Below are 15,758 nucleotides of genomic sequence, written 5' to 3' on the forward strand. Positions count from 1 at the left end.
ACATAAAACACTGCACCATGCTATGTAGCTACACGTATATTCAGGTCTCAAGAAGCCTGCTCTCTTACAGCCTTGCTCGGAGGCTCCTTAACGACTGCCCCTGGAGCAAGCATGCCATCATGCTGCCCAGTGCAGTGCCAGAAGCTGGGCTCATTGCCACCTGAGGTTTCACCTCCCAAAAAGCTGTTAGTGCAGATTAATTTCTTTTAAATAGTAAATATATTAGAATTGTAATACAAAAATACTATTCAATACTATCCTAAGTATAGTAACTGTGTTACGGCTACCGCAAAGCTACTGCAAAAAACCTCCCGGCTTTATATACAGTAGTGGTTGAAACAGAAAAGACATTAGTCACTCTATGGAAATTTTAACTCCTGTATTTCACATCGATGTGGAACACTTAATAAATTGCCTCTTCCAACAAGACTGAGATGATAAACGTTTTACAAGAATCCACAAACCTATCTCACATTGATTTTTAGTGATATTGATGCAAGAAAAAGGCTGTTTTAATTAAATTATGTTCCTAAGAAGCCTTCATAAATATATCCAAAAGCTAAGTAAAATAAGTCACATACTAAATGCTGTCCAATGCTGCTGAACATTTTATGCTGCTTTAGTATGTATGAGATTGGAGAAAAGACACTGATGCAGAAATAAGCATAAGAAAATGTAACAATTTACTGGGTCTAAAATAACCTGCAAATCTATGTGCAAGTTCTGGCCACGCAACACACAACTGGAGAAACTGTGCAAACAGCCAACCCCTTCAAAATGTAAGCGATCACCTTCAACTCCTTCCCCAAGCTTCTGTTTGTGGATGCAATAACTGCATCTGCATTGGATATTTTTTAAAGGCCTTGAACGATGTATTCATTTCTGCTCCTGCTGTTAACCCCATTGGGTGTTTGAACTCCCAGTTAAAATGGAAAGCAAAATGGAGGGTGTCCATACCTGCTTAACAGCCTGACAGAGGAGCTCTAAAAAGTCTTTTGTTACTCCATGTCTTTCACAGACTCCTGTTACACAAGACAAAGCCTTCTTCGTGTTATGTACCCCTGCCTGCTGCTTCTCCATGGGTCTGAACACTTGAAGACAGGAAGAATCATGAACATGGTTTTCTATGTAGGCCATATCAAGCTAGAAAACAACCCGTAGATCTAATGATGCTAGCCTGTATGTAGTGAAAAAGAAGCAGGTAGGGGACAGAAGGCCATCCCATTTATCTTTTGATTGTGAGATGTACGACTCACGACAAACATCTCTACCCTGACACAAGAATAGATCAAACCAGTCAGAAGAGCCCACTCAACAGCAACGAAAAGCCCTGCCGCAGGCCGGTGGGTAAGCTCCCTTGGCAGCTAACCTTCCCTCTGGTTTGTTGTCAAAGATGACTATTCCCACTAAGGGCTCAAAACCCAACCTCATTCACGCTGATATCAACCAAAATAAGGATCAATCAGTGGAGCTAGACCCAATTAAAACATTAGTGAGCTAAGGTTTGACCACAAACCTTTAGGTCTGAAATGCAGCAGTCATGCAAGCAAGTACAAGTTAAAAAGAACAGCTGGAAGGTTAGCTTGGATTGTCTCATTTATCAACATCACAAGAGAGACCTCTGTTTCAAATGTGGAACAGAGATGGATGTTATCAAGGAAAATGGAGACACAGTCACTAGCTGTTGAAGGATGGTGAGAGAGGCAGGTAAGTATTGCTTGCTGAAGACAAAGATTAGATGAGGGTGAGGTATAGGGAAAAACTATGTCACGAAGTGAGTACATTTATTTCTGGATTCCTTTTCATCATGTTAACTGGCCCCATTCTTTTCCTTTTGTTCAATGACTGGCATTAGTATATTGTGGCAGCAGTTCCAGATTTGTTGCAAAGTGACTGGATATGCTTCAGGATAATTTTCTTTCAAAGCATCAAATCATATATTGACTTCTTGTTTGGGATGATCTTTCTTGAACCAGATCAGATAGAAGAGATGGCTTCTTGGATCTTGCTCACTGTTTTGGAATATTTAGATCTGCACACAAGAAGGGAACTAAAGATACTGTTGGTGGTGAATACAGTTATTATTGCGTCTCCAAATATATCATGCCACTCTTATCTAGTATCTTACCTAAGCATTGAATCTGAGATTGTAGGATCACTGATAGATCAAGGTACAATAGCGTATGTTTCCTACCTGGCATTAACTCACCGTCTTTTGTACATGGGTCCTATGATCTTGCCCACTGCCTTCAACATGTGTTTTGACTAGAGGAAGAAGGAGGATATTCTTGTATGTCATTTACCTCATTTTGCACGATTACATTTAATGGTTGACTGATTCTATTAAATTAATCTCTGGGTGTTAAAATAAAGACAAGAAAATTTGTGCTTGGAAATTTTCTTTCTTTGTGAAACAGTCTATCCACCACAGTAACAAACTGCTTGCTCAGTACAGTCATGAGAACTGTCACTCAGGATTTTACTTCGCTAAAAATAAAAGAAACAGTTATAACTTTTTCCTCAAAGTGTGCTTAACTTGACTTAAGTAGCCCTACTTCACCAAGTCTGTTGCCGCTGTGTTTCCTAGAGCATGTATGGGATTGCAGACTTAAGGGAATTCTCCCATTCCCTGTGATTTAACAGATTTGGTTTTGCCCTCACTACCCACTACAATAAAGTGTCCTGAGCCATTACTTAAAGAATGTTCTTTTTCAGGAAAATCCAATACATCATCTGAATCGCTGGTTGTACCTCTCCATTAGAAAAAAATAAATTTCCATGGAATTCACCTATGATGTTTACAAGGATTTACAACAGCACTCATAATCGAGCAACAGAGGAAATGAAAAGCCACCAACAGTGGTGACAACCCAATGGATACCAAAGCTCAACGTGTACATCAAAACAAACAAACTCCAAAGAACTGACAGGCTCATTCCAACGCTGCTGTTAACAGAACATACTTCTGTCTTCTCTAAAGTGAAAGAAAAAGGGTCATCAGTGATTCATCCAGCACCAAAATAATGACAAACTGTATGATCAAAGAAGCAGGTATTATTTTTAGGCACCCTGGGCAGCACCCCCAGGGACACCATACATACACATACATGACTACTTGCTTCTCTTTCAGAGAGCAGTGACAGAGCACCATCTAGAAAAGACACGTCACTAACAAAATATGTTGCAGACTCTAATTCAGAACCCCCCCACACACACATTCTGGTTCTAATACTCCATTTTATTAATAAGACCAGAAAAATACAGGAGTAGATGGAAACTGATTATTCTTGGAAAAAGGAAAAGTTTTTTAAGTTTGGGGCATTTTCTCATAGCTCTCAACTACCAAGAATCTTCACAGAATTTTGCTGGCAATAACCAGTAGGTAGGGACAACTCTTTTTTTTTTAAGGAAGGCAGAAAGGAGATGAACTATGAAGAATCGCATGGGCTATCCTCCCCATGGGCTAGCCAGCTCGGTGCTACATTAACCATGTTATTAGTGTTGCATACTATAAAGTCTGCAACATAAAAACTGTCTCATCTGATGTGTTAAGAAAGTCCCAAACATACTGAGTATATCCTGGATACGTCTATACTGCCTTTGCAAATTGTACCAAGGATCAAGACCTGATCCCAGGTTCAGCTGCTACTGACTGCCTTGTCATCCATGCTTTTTACCCCTCCAATGACTGGTGCCTGCTGAAGGGAACGAACCGTGCAAAAACTGCATATTGGTGGAGGCCACCTTGCTGCAATAGCTGTTCTACCACACCTTCAGTTACCCAAGTCTCTCTAACACACTCCTAAATAGTCTCTCTTATGCGCAACTCTTGATTACACCAAGTCATTCCACGGCAGGGGCCACAGACAACGTATGCTGGTGATCACTGTGTAATACCTTTTATGAAACCACGCTTTCCACCCGCTATTGCTGCTGCTGTCATAAAGCCTGCTCCTCATGCCTCTGTTCAGAAAGTAAAAACAGCACCTAAGATCCGATGCAGTCATCTGGGTAAGATATTTCCATGTGGATGGATCATCATGCACAGGAAAGCAGCGCTGCAGAAAATGGCACAAACATTAACAGTGAACATTTACCAGCAAGTCATGCCTCTGGCGGCCATTTTGGGCAGGGGAGTAGGCATCACAGCCACTACTTCACCATAACGATGCCATGTAAGACCAATAAACTGCTGCTTTTCCCCAGCATTTTCTTATTTCTGAAAATTCAAAGTAAAGGTTTTGTAACTCTGGTGTGCAAGAGGCCATTTTGAAAGTGATGCTAGGCCATGGAGTAATTATTACTACCTGTGCTCCTGACTCCATCACTGCTGTTCTATACGTGCTGCTGCTGGCCACCAACAAGCTAAGCTTGACATCGTTGGTTAATCTTCAGAAGTATTCTCTAGCTGAGGCAGAGTTGTCAATGGGCAGGGAATAGCACCTCCCAGCTAAAGAGACTGGTATGGCTTGTGTGAACATTAAACAGTGCCGAAACCTCTCCTCAAACCTGCACAACAACCTATCTACCTCCTCTTTCCCTTTCATCACTGTCCTTGGGCAAGAACAACCAAAGACACCTATCAGAGGCACTTCCTGTCCCACTGTGGAGAACTGAGATTTTCAGGCACATTTGCAGACATGAAAAGCAATGGTATTAGCCTTGGGATGATCCAAAATCCTCTCCTTTTTTCACAGCTAACAAGGCAAAGACCAAGGCCAGAATTTGGGTTTCCCGAGTCTTGCATGGAGCCATGGTTCCAGAAACAGCAGTCACATACTGTCAAGGGACTGAATGCGGCTTCCCAGAGGAACACACGATGCTCATTGCTTTAGAGCACGATGCTTGCTTTAGTACATACCACAAGCTCCAGCAGAGTGATAATTGGTATTATTATCCTTCTTGTATGCCATTTTTAAAACTTTAAAAATTTGAAACACCTTTGTTCCATGCCTTCTTTGCAGACAGCAGCAGCAATCAAATGGGTCACCTCTCCGTATATCCTGGTGAGAAGCCCTGAGAACGATCAGGTCTTCTTCTGGCCATACATCATTACTGTGCAAACATCCAACGCGGGAAGATGAGTAATTACAGAACTACCTTATATTTTATCTTTTATAACCCACCTCCAGGGTGTGCTATGTATTTGGTGGGGGAGATTCACAGAGGACTTGGCACCGACAGTATCTGCATTTGGAGAGCACGGACCTTAAAGCACAAACTGCAATCTTTCCTATCACCCATTTTCTTCCCCAAGTGAATAAACTTGTTTGTCCTGCATTGAAACTGGGAGAAAACAGAAATGTGCAAACACTAAAGGGAACTAATCAACCTGACACTATGGATGCATCCTTTGGCAACCTTAAGTATAATGACAGTAATAACAATTTCCTTTGGCTGGTTCTGCCACATACACCCTGTTGACTTTGTGAAAGATGAAAACCCAGACATTGTCTTTAATGCAGACATGGATGGAAATCATAAATATTTTGTATCAGAAGCATTATTATTAATTACAGGAATAGCTGGAATTTCAGACAAGTTTTGTTATGTTTATCTGCAAGAATCCAAATAAGGAAACACAGCAGCTAAGTAATTTTGACATAAGACATTCAGAAAAACATTACAAGTTGTGAATGACACCTTCAGTACTTTCTCAGGTCTTTCAGTCTAGACCAGCACGCAATAGCACCTCCCTGCCCTCTGTGAGGAGGAACAGGTATGTTTCCAGGGCAGCTGCCAATTTCTTCAGAATAGTTTTACAATCAGTTCTTGTTTTGAATAGATGAAAAACTCTCTTGCAGGGAGAGAAGTGAGGAAAAGCCAAAAGAGCGCTATAGGAAGGATTAGACCTGTTTATGGACACGACACTGACCTACAACGTTGCACTTAAAGCACAAGCAGTTGTGAGGAGTACTCCTGCGCTGTGCTCTGCAAGGGCAGGAGGCAAGGGAAGCACCAAGGATAACCTCTCTAGCTGTGCTCAAGAAGCTAAATGAGAGGAAAAAAAACAGTTTGACCATCCATTATCTTCTGCTTGAAAGTCTCTCTACAGCATAGCTTCAGGGAGGAGAGGAAGCTCTGACAACATCTGAAATAGATGACTTGACTTCTCTTTTAAAGTCTCTTCCCTGTGATGTGGTTGCTCTGTCACAGTCAAAGGGAGTGAGTCAGTGAGGAGGAGCCACTAGAGGCTCCCTCCAGCTTTCCTGGCTTCATGCTCCCCTAAAGCCTGCGTGGGCATCAGCTGTCGCTAACGCTTCAGAAGGGAAGCACCAAGGAGACAAATCTTCCCAAGAAGCAATTGCAGGGATGAGACACAGATGGGAATTAGACAGTTGCAATACTGAAAGAAACTGATCGTCTAACATCAAAACCAAGCCTGGGGTTTCCCTCAGAAAGCTCTGTAGGAGAAGATCCGATTTAAGCAGCCTGAAACTCCAGCAAAAAGAACTGCACAGCAGATTTCAGCTTCTGAAATCCTAAAAGTATCTGGGCCCTAGACTTCTCTGTCCCACAGAGACCTCTTCTGACATACAACAGAGAGCCAGGAGCAACTGCTGCCATGCACAACCAAACTGTTCAATTTGTTGATAGAAACTGGAAAGTACTATCTTTAGATACCCTTGTTTTAGGTAACTTGCACACACTATCAAGTCTTCTGTCTCTTGGCACAGTCATAAAGACCATGGCTAGTAAAAAAACACGGTGTCATTATCCTGCAGCAGCGCCAACACATCTCAGCTCGCATCCATACAGCTCCGTCCACTACAGCATGTCCTTGCATCCGGCCTGCCTACATGGAGAAGCACCCCACTGATGCTAACCCCAAACCGTGCCACAGTCACACTACCTGGTGGGACACATGCATTAAAATGCATGGACTAATCACACGCATTCATTAGGCCTGTGACACGAGTGTGGTTTTGCTTCCTGGTATAAGCAGTTACAACAACCAGGCAGACTTCACTTTTAAGCTCATTTCACTGGAATCTTAAATTTTATACAGTGCTGTTTCCGGCCCAAACATGGAACTGAAATTGCTTTGGTGGTACTGATGGATCATCTCCTGGTATCAACGATGAGAGGACATACCTCTTCACTCTCTTTGACCTCTTCACTGCATTCACTACTGTTAAATCAGAAGGTCCTACTGCTTCAGCTCAGAGGGGCTGCAGGGACTGAAAGTAACCCAGCTAAAACGCTCGAGTTCTTCCAAGAAGGATGCACCAATGTATAGCAGTGCATCGAACTGCTCTTCCACTACAAATCCCTTACCTGAGCACTTTAAACCCTATGTAGCTCACCATTGATGTACTGGTATAAAAATGTGGCCTTCTTGACACCTTAAATCAAGTAGAAGGCCAAATTTTCAGATTTCTCTTTTTCTCTGTCATCTCAAATTTTCTGTGTACAAATACAATTTTTACCCCGTCTTTCTGCTACTTGGCTCAGTTTCAGGTGTGACTTCTTTAAAACACCTGTCTTCATTAAGTAATTTCCTAGAATCAGTGAAGTTATTTACCCTACCATTTATTATTTATTCAGTTTGTACTTGTTTTATTGCTGATGTACTAGTTTTGTTACAAACTACTTGTCTACATAGCAGAAAAATACAAAATAAGTTTTGCTGGAAATGAGATGTGTGCCCCATGTGAAAACTTCATTCTGTTACTCTTTTAATTAAGACAGGTCACAGTAATTAGCAAGTAAAAATAAGCCCTGGTACTGAAGAGTAAAATCAAAGCTAATACAGATCTGCTCTTACAGAGTAATTTCAAGAATGTAAAAAATTTTCCCGATCATTATTTGGCTAATATTGTGTCATTACAGATGAATGTTATATGACAAAGGAGATTAAGACCTCCTGAAAATACTAAGTTTTCATATTAGTGCTATCTAAAACCTTGCTCCTTGAAGGTAAGTTAAATTTTTACTTACCTAAGTAAAGTAGAAGATAAGTAAAAATTTTTATATGAGTAAGTAACACTCAGCTGAAAACATCCTATATTGTGTGTGCTACTCTAAGGAGGATCAATAAGGAGATAAAAGATGCTCTCTTCTTAGGGTGAGCTTTCCTCACTCTTTATGAAGGGACTCTTTCCCTTCTGAAAATATCCAGTCTGGAAGAAACAAAAAATCCAGCAGTTCCCAGTCCTACAAAAAACAGATGAGTTCTGAGGAACTCCTGTTCTCCGGACACCGGCTCTCGTTTTGACTCCATCAGTGAGCCAGCAGAGCTGCTGCCTCCTTCACAGGGAGGAACAGATACCCCTCTGATGTCACCTGTGCTTTTTTAATGTAGTGTATTTTTCAAAGCCTCTGCCTCCTTCCTCCACAACAGCGTATATCACTGACCCAGTCTAGGGCTACCCCAACACAGGTAATCTCCAGTCATCTGCTAATTACACTCAGAGCCATTGCCAAGCAACACTCCTCTTTCAGAGACTTTGGAACATGAGATGTCTGCAAAGCAGCAAGCGCTGGGACAATACTTCAATAACGCATTTAACAAAACAAAACCATCCGAGATGCAGCCTGCCCCACCACTACTGCCAACAGCAGTTCAAAACCAGGGAGAGAGAGGGTGTCCTGCAGTTCAAGAATGAGTTACTCAAAGTGCTTTCAGCAACAGCAAACCCTGCTGAAAGGCAATTTCTTGTAGGCTGTAACTTTGACTAAAATAAACTTTGCAGTGGCAGAATGCGAACTTTCCCATGCTGCATCCATTTAGGGTGGATTTAGGGTCCAAAGCCTATTGGAAACAAGCGGGACCGCAGCCCTGCACTACCGTCTCTTCGTAATTTTTAAGGACTTGAGAACAAGATAAGCTCCTTTTTGAAAACAAATTAATACTTATATACTTAAGAAGCTATACAAAATGCGATGCTGGTCTCATAAACACTGAGGACTCTTCATTATACAACACCTAGTGTCCTTGTTCACAATCTTGATCTAGCGCACAGTGAAAAACTGAGAAGTGGAGACTGAACTGCCTCCCATGGGCGTGAGTCCTTGTAGAATGGGCTTGCCCTTTGGAGCAGCAATCCTACTCACGTGAAACTTCAGGAACATCGTGTCATGAGAAAGAAACACAGAAGACACGAATCATTTCTTTCTTTTCTACACAGAAAACAAATTATGGCCTCTAGGCTGCCGAGGGTAAAAATGCCTCTAAACCGATCCTGGAAAAACTTCAGCTATTTTCCCATGGCAACCCTAAAAACCCAAACAGTTCACTCATTGGCAAATACCGAATTAGTTCAACACAAAAAGTTTGAGAGTATTTCTCTGCTTTTTTAATTAAACTCATTTTCCACACTTTCAGCGTGTAACCCTTTGTAGAGTATCTGAACATTAGACTTACCTTTTGCTGGAAGGCAATCTAAGTAACTCAACTTGCTTATCCTTAAAAGGGTCACCCTGGTCAGACCTAAAAAGATTCACTGGTATCAAAACACGGCTCGCATGGAATTTACAACTTGCACAGTTATTAGGGTTCCTGTGTCTCAGTTTTGGTTTAGTAAGCGAGTAAAACAGCATGGTGCACTGAAACCTGGAGTTGACAAAAATATCTGAATAGTCTTATCTGAATATTCCCGCATATAGTGACCAGTTACAATTCTGTGAGGTTTTTTCCTTTCCATCCTTCTCATTATTTTTTTTTGTCATAACCATTATTACAAATGGGAAATTCCAAAACTGTCCAGTTTTTCTCTTACATTAATGGTACACGCTAAATGATTTTCACTGAATTCTGTTTGATGAGTTTTGCAGTCCTGGGTCTAAATCTTCTTGGGCAGTGGGTTGGTTTTTGTAATGCAGCAGCTTGGAAGCAACAGTATAATGGGACTAATAAATGACTAGTGAGGTGACTCCCCTGAGTCTTACTCATCATATGTGAATCCCAAGAAGACTTTTTAAGTTTTGTGTACTTCACAGGTACAGTTCATATGTAATTCATTCCTTTGCCCTGGCCTTGCCTTTTTTAACTCTACTTTGTATTACTGGAAGTCACTGACAAAAATTTACTTTGCAATTGTTTAAATCTTCTACTGTCTATTTTTGGTCAGTAATCCGCAATTTAGAAATAGAGAACAAAAATCAGGAAAAAAAACCCTTGTATTTTTCATGACAGTAGCTTGACAATTGCAGGGAAAAGAGCCAAGAGACAAGCTCCACTGTATTGCATTCCCATAAAGCTCAGGGTTCTGCAGAAAGTCTCTCCTGCCAGACTTCTTTCACAGATCCTGGACAGATTAGAGATCTAGGTACAGCAGTTTAACACGTTACTGCCTACAGTAACGCAGTACTGACCTTTAAACCTGAATGGCTTTGGCTGACTATAACTGCACTCCTGTTTCAGGGCAAAGTAAAAACATTTGCCTATACCTTGAGAGTGTCTCCATCCAGCAGAACGAAGAAGCAGTTGCAAGAAGAGCACACTGATAGCTATGCTGTACAAAAAATTGTAAAAATATCAACAAGAATATTTAAGAAGAAAACTCGTTTCCAATGTGACAGCAGATATATTTTGTCACTTTTGGCAAGCGCCTCTATTGCCAAGGTAACAAAGTAGCATGCTCAAGAACTCATTGTATCTTTGAACATGAAAATAAGCATGCAAATGAGAATGTTTGTAGTGAGATGAGTTCAACAAATTAATTATAATACAGTACAGCCTCGAGTCTGAACCTTTGGTGTCTGAACAAGTTTAAATGGATAGGAGAGCACGAAGCAAAGTTGCAATTTCTGTCCCTAGACATTTATTCCTGAATCTGCTGCAGTATTTCTTCCAGATCCTTGCATAGCTGCCAATTTACATCGTAACTGAGGGTGCTATTTTTCTTCTGCCTTCAAGAGTGTGACACATGAGCTAGCCAAGAGTAAATGCTGCTTCTGGTACCAATTAGTACAGACTGCCATACAGTAGCAAAGTCACCATGAATCAACACGTCAGTGTTTCTTCTCCCAGTAATCTCACTCTCCCTCAGTGTACGAGTCAAGATGTCCAAACATAGAGTAAAAATGCCACAAATGTTCTGAGGCAAACACCTGACACAAAATATCGACTATTCATAAAACATCCTTATTTCTATTTAAAATAAATCTCAGCAGAGATAAGTTGTGTAACCTGCATATTCACTAAAAATGAATCTACAAACCAAAATTTCACAAGAAATTCCTTTTATTCATTTACAGATGTCAGAACTGTTAAGAAAATAATTCAAAGGAAAAAAAGGGCACAAAAAAGTGATCATAGGCATTTAGAAGATTTGCTGAATAAATTATACAGAGATAATTCATCCAACTCTAGTTTTATTGTGAACTTATGACATATTTTATAAACTGAACAAAAATTAATACAATGCTTTTATATATATATAAAAATATATATTAAAGATGTACCATAAATAGTACACATTGCTATCGATCCCTTTACTTAAGGCAGAGAAGAGAGCAGAGGTGGAAGAAAAGAGTTAGGTGGAAACAGTCTGACCTGGCGTCCAATTTTCTCAGTATTACATCATCAATACAAATCCTATTCTGCTTTTTTGAGGTGCAAAGTTGCAACTGCCCTGAAGGTTTTTTATGACTCTCTCATATACCTTGTCTCATCCCTAGCAGCTACTGCATTTGGTACTAATTGGCAATCTTACCAATACTGCTGCAGATGCAGCAAAGACTGAGTGCGCCAGGGAGAAGGATCTCCAGTGCCAGAAACAGGAAGACTTTACAGCCTTGCCTCAGACCAAGGCACAATAAGCAAATGCACTTCCACGCCAGATCGTAGTGGGAGCCTTCCTGAATCTCTGAAGCTGTCCCACCACCACCTTTCACAATAACTAAGTTCATATAAAAATCTTAAATGGAGAAGTGCTTGGATTTTTTTTTTAAATGAGAAATTCTTAATGAATTCTTTAACTGAGATTGGATTACTAAATACAGACAGTCCCACGGTCTAAGATGACTGTGGGAAATTCTATTATATTCTATTAAGAAATACTCTATTAGTAAAACTCAGAGATGTGTTAAACTCTTCCTTTGCAGAGTGCCAGCGCACAGACTATTCATTACTTAAGTACACGGCTTACGACTTGAAGCATAGCTTAAGTATGACACTAGATATTAGACAGCCCTTCAACCGGCCTTCTGTATACGGTAAACATAATCCCCCAATTTAAGGTGGCACATGTTACAGAGGGTATTTATTTAGTTTCTAGTACAAGCAGGTATTTTTCTGCATCGACTAAAATGCTTCTGATACTAAGGAATCTAAAGCCTTTGCAGCCTACTGCTATATTCACATTAACATCACCATGCAGTGATATAAAAGAGACCAAATAATGGGGTGTTGCATTAATTCGGTAGGAGTGTTGCACCCGCTCCCACCAAAACCCAGCCGTTCAGCCTGTTAATGCCATTGCTTGTGTATAAAAATGGACAAACAGGCAGAGGCTAAGAGGATTAACGGAAAAGCTTCTGTAATACAGCAAAAGGTTTGCTGTATTTTGTAAACATCTTTCAAACGGAAAGTGCAATGCAGCATTCTCAGCGCCAGATCACTACTCAATTACTTCATATTGTAGACTTACCAATCCCTTAATTGCACTTGCAGGCAGAATTCATTTTGGCTGACCACATTTTTTCTAATGATAGTTTCACATTCGCACTGTTTAGCACAATGAATTGCATCCTAGTAAGATGTAAAACTGCCTAGACTAAGCAAAAGAATGTTTATCCATTAAGCATTCATACCAAGTGTATTACATTACAGTTAATCACACCAATGCTTCAAAAATCAGACAGTCTGTATTTCCAGAGGAATTTAGACTCCCTAATGCCTCCTAATATGGCACACAGGGTAACAGAGACTCTAACACAAGCCAAGAATAGGGGTTCCCTGGTCTGACTGCATAACTGGTTCAAACGCACCAGCTCTAAGTGCAATTTAAAATATGGTATTAACGGAACAAGAAACAGAAGGTTACAAATGTGTGCACACAGTATATCTGAACGAATAGACAAAGAGAAAGAAGGATCATGGGGATAAGCCGGTATTAATGAATAATGCTAGCTCGGGATGAGGCTACAGCAATAATGCCACAAAGTGGGGATTCAAGATAAATAAATTTAAAGTGATTCAATTCAACACTATTTTTGGACATTTTTCAACTTCAGCGTTTGCTATCACATCAGGCACGAAGTCTGACAGTACTCCCTTGAAAGCAATAGCAAAACTGGCTTCATCAACCCCAAGAGGAAGAGGTGGGAGTCTGTATTATGATTGTTTTTCACTATACCCCTCATATTGTGGAAAAAACTAAACGAGCATAGAAACTACAATGAGTTTTGCTCGCATGAAGTATTTACACAATTCTACTCTTTGTGCCCGAATTTACTGCATAAATTCAGATTTTATAGATGTTTCCTACATACCAGTCTGTGATGGATTTGAAATTCTGGAGAACCAAATGCAGAGAGTAGCACCCAGTGCTGTCCATCCTGAGAAGATGTTTGTGGAGCTCCACGGAGCCCAGGCTGTGGGCACCCCACCTTTTGGTACGGCTCCCCCATTCCTTCACCAGGCTTCCCATGTCTGTGGCACGGGGTGCCAAAGACACTGAGGTAAGGCTCAGTGATGCTGCTTGCAGAGCTGTTATTGCTGTGCCTCAAAAAAGCAAAACAGAAGACCTTTGTTGGTCCCATCGATACCATCTGCTTATGTTGAAGAGTGAACATGTACCTTCTCCACTGACACCTGATGGGAGAGGAGAGTCCTGACTCCTGTCATGCTCCTGTCATTCAACGTGCAGGAATACAACTTAGGGAAGCTACAGGAGCAAAATCAATGAAGAGTGGGAAAATACATCCTTTTTGCTCTCTCTCTTCCTCTCTCTCTTCTAGAAAGAAAATGGTTTCAGCCTGGCTGCTGTGGGGAATGGGGAGGATGCACTTGTGCATGTGCATTTTGGGTTTTTTTGTTTTTGTTTTTCTTAAAGAGTTTTGGTGTATTTTTTTCCCCACAGGAACATCTTGCTTTACTGTTCTGGGGTTTACCAAGCACCCCCCTGTGCATGTCCTTAATAGTCCCAGCATGCATGGCTACATTTGGGCAAAGCGGCAGGTGGGGCACCGTGTCCATACATGTCCATTACTGGATATGAAGACAGATATGGGGTTAAATGTGAGCCCACTGCTGTCTCTGCCACACGCCAGCAGCAGAGGCAGCCATGGAAGCAGACATACGGCCAACAAACTCCCAGACCTTTATAGCTGACTTGAGTCCTCTGAGCTCTCTGTCTTCCAGATGCAACTTCTTGACCTGCTTCAGACAGAAATAACTGAAGCTCAAGACAAATATTCCACCTTTGTGAGGGAAACTAAAATATGAGGCTTAGCTTTCTGTCCAGATTTGCCCAAGCGGAGGAGGAGAAAGTGCTGTTTATCATGTGCAGAGACAGAGAACTGTAAAAGCTACAGAAGAACCTCTCTATGTTGTGTCAATGTAGTGAACAGAGCAGGGGCATCTATGAGAGTGCTGTTCAGTTATTCCACCAGCTGAAGTGTGCAGCACACAGCTGGCATCACTGTCACTCACAGTAACTGTATTCTGCTTACAAACAGCTGCACATTTCTTTTAAAAGTAAAACAGACACCATTTAGCAGAAGCTGGACATACTCCAGATAACAAATTAAAATGGGTATAATCTGTGTATGAGAGGCTATAAATCCAATACAGTAAGCCTTTCAATAATCTTAGCATGATTTTAATGGTTACCCCAGTCTAATAAAATGAATGAACATACCCAAATATCTCTACAAAATCCTGACATTTAAATATTTTTAAGTCAGTTAGTGTTCATTGTCTAAAGAAATTGGCAAGGTTGTGACTCTTGCCTAAACTAAGAGCTGTGAATGAACAACCAGAGGAAGACAGCAAACTAATCTTACAAAACTTTGCTGGAATACATTCACACATATAACCTTAGCTATTTTTAAGAATCCCCAAGTAAAAAAAAAAAAAATACACGTCCAAGTTTTTTAGAAGCACATCTTCTAAAATACTATTTTATAGTTGTGGTTTCAAGAATACCCATCAATGCTGAAAGTCGTCTTTTTGGGGGCATTACTATTATTCTTAATCAACCCTCTGTAGATCAAACAGAAGGAAAAATAGAAAACAATTCGAAGCAATCTTTGCAAGTCCTTCTTTAGTATTACTAACAAAAGTTAGTACTAGCTCAAGAAAACCACAAGTAATAACGTTAACGTTCACTGGGAAACTGCACGACAGACAATTGGTACAAAGCATATGTAACTCCTGGCTGCTTTTTACCCCTAAAAAAACCAATAGTGAATAAAACCACTGTCTTGGATGAGGGAGGGAGTTAGATACAGGTAGTGTGGGAAAACAAATATGTGGTTGGACATCAAAACAGTCAAGCTGGTAAAACTTTAATCTTGAAAACTTTAATTTTAACCTTACCGTTAGTGATTAAACACTCTGGGATTCTAAAATAACTTACCAGAAGAGCACCTTTTGCTTGCAAATAAAATATCTGGAAAATAGCATGAAATGATAATTTTAAAAAGCCTTTTCTACTGTACTAGTAAACTGAATAACCACAAACACAGTTCTGTCTACAAGTCAGCTCAAGTTTTAGCTTTCAATTCCTTCCAGTAAAGTAAGAATAGAAGCCACAGTGTTTAAAAGGATGCTATCAACCACTTTAGTCTTGAAGGGAAGAAATGTC

General features: G+C 40.5%; 1 protein-coding gene across 5 annotated transcripts in view; it reads right to left on the reverse strand.

The window, feature by feature from the left end:
• PPP1R9A (protein phosphatase 1 regulatory subunit 9A) overlaps positions 1-15,758 on the reverse strand; it is a 157,455-nt gene that overhangs the window by 74,387 nt on the left and 67,310 nt on the right. The gene's annotated exons all lie outside the window — the stretch shown is intronic.

This window comes from Aptenodytes patagonicus, chromosome 2 (assembly GCF_965638725.1).
Source record: "Aptenodytes patagonicus chromosome 2, bAptPat1.pri.cur, whole genome shotgun sequence".
NCBI classification, from domain to species: Eukaryota; Metazoa; Chordata; class Aves; order Sphenisciformes; family Spheniscidae; genus Aptenodytes; species Aptenodytes patagonicus.